The sequence below is a fragment of the Planococcus citri genome, chromosome 3, assembly GCF_950023065.1.
Source record: "Planococcus citri chromosome 3, ihPlaCitr1.1, whole genome shotgun sequence".
Lineage (NCBI taxonomy): Eukaryota > Metazoa > Arthropoda > Insecta > Hemiptera > Pseudococcidae > Planococcus > Planococcus citri.
The window spans coordinates 30,349,566-30,358,165 of record NC_088679.1 but is presented as its reverse complement, the minus strand read 5'-3'; positions in this window follow the sequence as shown (position 1 = coordinate 30,358,165).

The window sequence follows — 8,600 nt, the reverse complement described above, 5'->3', positions numbered from 1 at the left end:
TGAGATTTTTAAAACTTTTTTTCGTTTTTGATGAAATTATTGAGAAAATTGAGATCGTTTTTTTTCATAAAATCGATTAACTTACTTTCAAAAAAACGAATAAATTATTTTTTTTTAAATTTTATTTCATTTTGGATTAAAAAAAGAAAGATCAAAGGTCGATGATAATCGATTATTAATTCTGATCGAAAAATAATCACGACTTATTCTGTTTTTGAAATTTGATTTCATTTTATATTTGGGAGGGGGGGGGGGGAGAGTTGAAAGTTATTCAGCATGTGTCGTTTTTTTTTTTTCAATCTATCTCGATCACTGTTGACATTGTTCAGATGAGTAAATTTATGCCACGTTTTTTTTCGTTTGGGGGGGGGGGGGTTGAAATCGTTGAAAATTGAGATCATTTTTCCAGTAAAATCTACTACAATTTTTCAAAAACGAGCAAATAAATAAATAATTTTGATTTCATGTTGGATTTTGAAAAAAAAAGAAAATCGAAAGTTGTTTAGATTTGTTGATTTTTTTCGATTTTTCTCGAAGTCTAAAAATAAAAAAGGCGATTTCCTGTAAAATCAATTTTCAAAAAAAATCGTAGGTTCAATTTTTTAAATCAATCGGTTGTTTCAAAAAATGATTTCGATTTTTACCATATTTTTTTACTTTCATTTGTGGAAAGGGAGTCAATCAACAGATAGATCTATTTTTTTTCAAAAAATTTTGTTGAATAAATTTCGGTTTTTGTTTCAATAATTTGGGGGGGGGGGACAATGAATACAATTTTTATCAAACAGAACGTTCGATCCAATCGAGAAACAAAATCATTTCAGTAACGAAAAATTTCAATTTTATCCCGCAATACATGAAAAATTCTCTAGTCTAGCCTCGGCATTTATATCAAAAACATGTACGTTTATTTATTTTGTTCGTTAATTTAGGCACATCTCGTTACCACTCAGCTTACGCGTATATTTTAACGAAAGCATTTGCCAATACGGTGAGCCCGCATCTTATACTTTGTTTCACGTATGTAAAAAAAAAAATCTTGACATATTATGCGTATCTATAATAATACCTGAAAAAAAACTCAGCCTACCAACGACCATCATTTTCTAAGTCGTAAATTTTAAGAAATTACATCAAAATAAATAAGAAAAAAAAAACACGAAAATATCTACTAATTTCTCTTATTCGCGTTATTTATGAATAAGCGTAAAAGTTACTTTTTTTTACTAGTCATTTATATGCAGGTATTATTCCCGAAGATAAAAGAGTAAAAAATTTTGAAAATTTTGTAGAACATTTCGAGGCAGTAATAATGTTTTTATAGATAATTCGTCTTGTAGAAGAATTTTCTATGACTTGCGTTCGTAATATTTCTTATAGGTATACATATTATGTAATTAAATAAGAAGTATTACGTCGATACGAGTAGTCGAATTATACAAATTGTATTACATTTGTAAGTACTTATATTAATTAATTAAGCTTTTTACATTTGTATAATTGGGAACATTACCTTGCATTTTGTTTTTTCATTTTGTTTCGTGGACATTTTTTTTTCTTTTCTATTTTAGTCGAATTTTACTTTTATAAAGTAAGCTATAGAGTTATTTATATATCGTTGTACATAGAAGATGGTCTGTATTTTTATGTCAATTCGCGAATGGATTACCACGTCATGTACGATGATGAGATTATAATGGGCGATTTTTTATTCCTTTCACGGTGTGTAATGTAGTATAAATGTATATAAGCCTTCGATGGAAATAGGCTACGATACAATAAGCTCAGTGTGTAATGGACTGATGTTCGAGTACGCGATTTTAAAATGCTCAAGTGCTCTGTCTATATCAAAAAAAAAACGCTATAAGCCATCATCCGTTCAAGGGTTAGATCCCTTCAAGACTGATATGGTGCTTAATAAGTTATCTACGCTGATTGTCAAAACATGAGAATTTTTATAGTCTTCTATAGACGATCAATGTATTGGCAATTTTGCGCTTCTGTGTACGTAAAGTATATATGTATAACGTAGCATTTATCTTATCCTCATCTTCCCCCAATTTTGTATTTATTTTATACGTAATTTTTGTTCGGACTGGCGGCCATTTTGTTGCTACTTTTTTTTGTCTACCTATTTAAGACGCACAATGCTCGTTTGGCTAAATTTTACTTGTATCTGTGGTTTTTAACAATTTTTTTCCCCCTACGTTGTGATAGCGGTTCGAGGAGGTTGGAAAAAAGGCCCCCTGGGGGAGCCAATTTTGCAAATTTTTATTCGTAAAAGATCGAAATGAAATGTGCCTTATACGAATAACTAGACGTTTTTGTATTTTTGATACGATTTTTTGTATGTACGAGAATGATACGATACGAACCGCTGTCGCTGTTGACGCACATTTCAATTTTGGTTGTGTTAATTTTAATAACTAATTTTTTTAATTAGTTTAAGTGGTTATTAGATACGAAGTGATTTTTAATGCGTTATAGTCGTCGTAAATCGATTGGATCCTAATCATTATACAAGTACTCGAGTTATCAGTTATCAAATTGCAAACCGCTCTCGAAAATATCAATGTAATCGATCAAATTTCTAAGTACACTATTTAATGTACTTGTAAACATTTTTATTATATTATACATTTTAAAAATTACTGTATATTGAAGTTTTTAATTTTTTTCATCGCCGTAATTTTTCACGCTTTTTTTTTTTAGTATTTTTTATTTTGAAAATGTCGAAGCTTAACGATCAATGTATATAGCTCTGCTAATTTGCGTCTGGTTGAAATTTTGTGTAAATACGAGTGAAATATTATGCGAATCGTGGACGTTCATTTATTGATTTTTTTGTTTTAATTTTTGACCAGTGAATCATAATTCATAATGCTTAATGTAGTTGTACTAGTTACCTACTCTATTGGGTTTTTGTTTTTACCGTACCTACATAATTTTTAAAACTTTCCCCTTGTAATCTCAGATTTACATATAAATAACGCGTATACCAATAATTTGAAATCAAAATTTGTAAGCTAACTTGTATCTTGTTTTGTCTTTTTTTTTTTTTTTTTTTTTGAATAGGTAATTTAAAGCAGCCAGTTTTTTTTTATATTTTTGTAATGATTTTTAAATTTTGCTATTCATTTGTATGATGATAAGACTATGAATATTCTGTTATATCGTTCTATGTATATGTATTCTAATAATATATTAATTTTTATGAAAAACATACCTCGTTGAATGTGTTATTTTGTGAGAGTCGATGGTTTTGGATATCTCGTTATTAAGCTTTTTTTTCTTCAATTTTTTTATCTTTTGGTCTTTTTTGGGTGTACAGCAAATGCATAGTCGAAAAAATACCAAAAAATGTTCGAACACTTTTTTCTCGATTTTTTTTTGATATTTTTTATCATTTTGCAATGAGATGGTCAGTTTTAAAAATATTGTCATAAATTAATTGAAAAAAAAAGTTTTAAAATTTTAATTTTGAAATGGACAAAAAAAGATCTACCTAGGTGATTGAATTTGAAAAATCCGGAAAAATTTAATAGACGAATATTCGAAGAACTGAACTCGAGAAAAATTCAACATTTATGGTGAAATGTCGGTTTAAATAGGTACCTAATGAAATCAAAAAAATCGTCCATTTCCTTCTTCGGTATCACCTTTTCTCTCAACAAAAAGTGAGTATATTTTTCTACTTCTGAAGTATTTTCAAAATTCAATATTTTTTTTCAACCTCTTTTATACTATTAGAAAATAAATGTTGAAAAAGCAAAAAAAAAATTTGAGAATTTATAAAGAATGTAACTTGACAACATACATTTTTATTTTTTTTATTTTTTTTTGGGGGGGGGGTGTTTATAATTACTAGATTATTACACCCTACGTGAGATTATATTGAATTTGTCAGGTTGTGTTTTTTAATAAGAGTAATAAATTTTTCTATTTCGGAGGGGCTGTCAGGAATGGATAGAGAGTTTTCATCTAATTGGAGAGATAATCGGTCTTGGTGTAATTGGGGACAATAGAATAGTAGGTGTTGAACAGATTTCGTTGATGTGATTGAACAATTTTTCTGATCAAATATCAAAATATCAACGAATTGCTCCCCTCGCTTCCTCTCACATTTTTCTGAAGAAATCGCTATGCATAAAAATTGTTACCTTTTTGAACTTTTTGAAATTTTAACGACTTCTTTTTCTATTTTTTTTGTTTTTTTTTTGTTTTTTGAATCATATTTGAAAATATTGAATACGGTTTTCTCGAGTACCAAGCATTTTTCTGGTTCGATCATAAATACCAAAAAAAGCAAAAAGTTTCTTTCTTCACTTCCCTCCCTTTTACGAAAAGAAAATTGAAAACACCAATAATTTATTACAAATTTCTGAAAATTATCACATAATCACTTTTTAAAATTTTTAAAGTGTTTTCAAATCCCTTCTATTTTGTGACTTTTGTTGCAGTTTTTTAAAATGCATAATTAAAGTAGAAGTACATATCATTTAAAATATCCTATCCCAAATAAATGTCAAAAAAAGGAGAAATATTGAAAACAATTTCTAAATAACATTGAAAAAAATGTAATCTCTTTCACTGTTTTTGTATTTTGTTCAAATGTTAGAAATCTAGGAATTTTTTTGACTGAATTGCAGAATATTTAAAAAAATTACTCCTCACCTTTTCTCCCCTTACCACAAAAAATGGCAAATATCTGACATTTATTTTCTGGTTTTTGAAAATTGATATTTCTCTACATTTTGAATATTTTTTGTGTACAGTAAAAATATCCACTTCTGGAGAAAAAACATTGAAATAATTTGCAAAAAGTTTTACTTATCCACGAAAAATTATTTTTATATTTTATTCGTTTTTTAAAAACATTTAAAAACATTTCTTATTCACTCTTTGAAAAATGAGCATGAAAATTGAAATGTACAAATTCTATTACTTTCTGGTTGTAAATCCATTTTTCGAGTTGTTTTTTTTTGTTTTGTGAATGAACACTTTGTCTCGTTTATTTTTCATCATTTTTTATTCTTATTGAATTTTTTTGCTTATCTCGCTTGAAACTCATCCCACTTTCAGGTATGAAAAGTTTTTTTTTTTTTTTTTTTTCCCCAATTACCTAAGTAATTGACTAGGTAATGAATGACTCTGTTTGTTTACAGAATAATAACGTTCAAATTGAAATTTTTTCTACAAAAAAAATGCTCCCTTCAGATTTTTGAAAATCAATACCCTTTTATATGGAAAACTACTCGTATTTAATTTCGTTTTCAGGGATGTCGATTCGATTTGTCGTTAAAATGTCAACCTACGAGTACTGAACTTGACCTTCTTTAATAATTAAAATATAGATGAAAAAGGAAAATATGAAAAGTTTCAAGCAGGTAAACATTAGGTAGGTATTCACTGAATTTTTGAAAAGGCCGTTTATAAAAATTAAGTAGGTATAATTAAATGAGCATTGATCGAGAATGCTACGAAGTTCATTTATCGAGAAAAAGAAGCCTGTTCATTCTCATTTTTAATTTAATGGATAAAACATTTACTTCCAATTCACTAGTGATAATTTCTAAACAACTTTTTTTTATCGTCCGGATTGTGAAATTGATACCTATACTACCTAATACGATAATTTTTGAAGAACTTTATTTTATTGATAACTAACTAGGTTCCTATTTAGTATGTTATGGTAAATAATATTTCATTCTTGGATATAATTATGTATCTAATTGGAGAACAGACTGCACAGAATGTCTCGCTCAATTAATCAATAATATGAAATAAATTAACTCGATATCTCTGTCTTTAGGTTATCTACGTTCTTGATTCTCCTCTAGAGATATACTCGTACCAATCTAATGTTTTAAACCAATTTTCAAATTCAAATTACATTAACAAGGTTGTTAACTGGTGAATGCGATAATTCCGCGTACAAATCAGGGATGAATGTATGCAGATAAAATTAGATAATCGGATGAAATTTTAATTCATCACGCAACGTTCAAACGAATTCGAGGTTAAAGAAATGTCTCGAGTCATTATTATTGATCCATGATCGATTTTAACTTCATATCTCGACTCGATCACGCGAGAAAAGCTTGATTCAAATTTCAATCCGCGCAATATTTCCGTGCCAATTTTTCTCAACGTAAGTCGTAAACCTACCTTTATAGGCTGTGTGAACTGTGAATTGAATGAATTGATTGATAGTAGGGAGGTTGATGCGATCAATTTTTTTATACGATGGTTTTAAATTATTATTAGGCGTAAAATGGTTGAATTGTTTGAACAACTGATACCTACGTATTACGAAAATTTGTAAAATCTTATACGGTTTAATTATCGACTTGACGTGAAAATTTTGAAACGTATTTATCAAATAATCAAACAAGGAAATAAAAACTTAAGGTGCCTATACGACGTGAATGACGGTTCGATAAGACGATACGAATTAGGTTTTATTATTCTAGTCATTTATATTACTTACATTTGTAGCGATTGTACAAAAATAAAATAATTGAAAAGTCTTACGCGTGTGTCAACATTGGCACAGAAAAAGGGATCGTAAAACTGATATAATTAGGATCCGTATTTACGATCCCTGCACTCCCTCATCCTCCTTGTCGTAGATCTCCTTTCACCAAGGCATGTTGGTCTGGTTTTGTACTCATTAAATCATAAAACAGGATTAAGATATGAATTTTTGTGAGAAAAAAATGAAAAAGAATAACTTAAGAGTATAGACTATAAAATTGTCTTTATTCTTCAATTTTTTATAAGCCAATTTTTTAATCTTTTGCTCTTTTTTCTTTCATTGTGAAAATCATTTTAAAAAAAAATATCAAAATGCGATGAAAATCATTGAAAACCCCAATTTCTTTCTCATATTTTTTCTACAATTTTCTTTAGGTTTTCTTCCTGATTTCAAGGGGTTCAACCCCAAAATTGGCCCATTCCAGAAAATACTATTATAGCCTGGCATCTCAAAAAAAAAAAAAAAACGTAAACAATCAAGATTTTTAAAATGGTTTACTTTATTAGTAGGTATTCTTAGATCTAACTATGAAAAAAAGAAGGTGCAATCTACTTGAAAATGAAAAATAGTCTTATTTATAACGATTGATTTTCCCTTCAGTTCATCAGTTGGCCAATTTTTACGGAAAAAATTGCCTTATCATATTTTATAACGAAAAGTTTGAAGTAATCACCATAAATTTTTTCAAAAAATTTCATCAATGCCAAGTACTATCTTACTCAGAACAGTCAGAACGTCACTTAATTTTCAAATTACCTCAACTCACCTCTACATAAATATTTTTTTCCAAATAAATTAGAACCCAGAACGATTTTGAAGTTGAAATAGTGTGTTTTTTTTTTGACATTCAGTGTACCCTTTCCTTTAAAATAATTTTAAATTCTTGAATTTAAAAAAAAAAAAAAAAAAATACAAAATTTGCAAATTTTTCAAAATGATTTTTAGAAACAACCTTTTAAATTATTTTTATTTATTACATATTTTTTCATGCCCACATTTCAAAAAAATTTCATGATATTTCAATTGTGAAGTTTTTTAACATGAATAACTCGCCTTCGAAAAGAAACGTCCCCTCTCCCCTCTCTCCTCTTTGTAATAATTTCAAAGGCTTGTAGATCAAATGAATGAAAAACAATAAGCCAAACAGACATTTCAAAAGCAGCAACAAAATATTGACATTGGGCTTGGCAGTTAATCTTATCTACCCCCTCTGGCCACCCCTCAACTAATATTCAATCTTCAAGATAATGAATTGGACTCCATAATATTTTTTCCTTACACTTGTTTTTTTTTTTTAAACTGAAATCGGTGATTTAGAAAGTGGGAAGAGAGGGGGTATTTTACGCTATCGCACAAACTTTAGACTGGAAAACTGTATTTTCAAATGTCCAGTCCAGGGTAGTGGCCGGTGGTGGGGGGATTTTATGATTTACAATAATTTCTTCTGCTTTATTTTGTTTAAAGTACATAATTCTTCTTGAAACAAAATTTTCTGTAATTAGAATTTTTTCAACTTTTTTTGGATGGGGAGGGGGGTGTTTATTATTGCATGATTCTTACACCCGTTGTGTGAGAGTGTATATCAAGTTGGTTAGATTGAGTTTTTTGATTAGATAATATCCCAGAGAACCTTTTTTTGCAAAAAAAAAACAAAAACAAAAAAAACGATTGTCCTGTGCATCTGTAGGGATATTTTTAGTTTAAGTTGAAAAGTTCAACATAAATTGATTGTTTGTGATTATAAAGTCGTCATTTTTTTCAGTTTTTAAATCACAAAACATCGATTTTTGAGACAGAATAAGGACCTTGTGAAAAAAAAATTAGAAAGAGTAAGTACCTGTTTGTGAAGTGTAAAATTTCCAGCATCGACTACAAGTCTGGTGAAGTGTGAGGGAGATTTTGATTCAGATGATACGTACTTGAAATTGAAACAAAAAAGAAAATACTTTACACTGTTTTGAATTTCTGTTTTTTTTTTTTTTTTTCATTAGGTACATTACCAATCCTAATCAGACTACATTTTTCAATTTTTTTTTTGAAACTTTCTGTCTCATAATGTCTT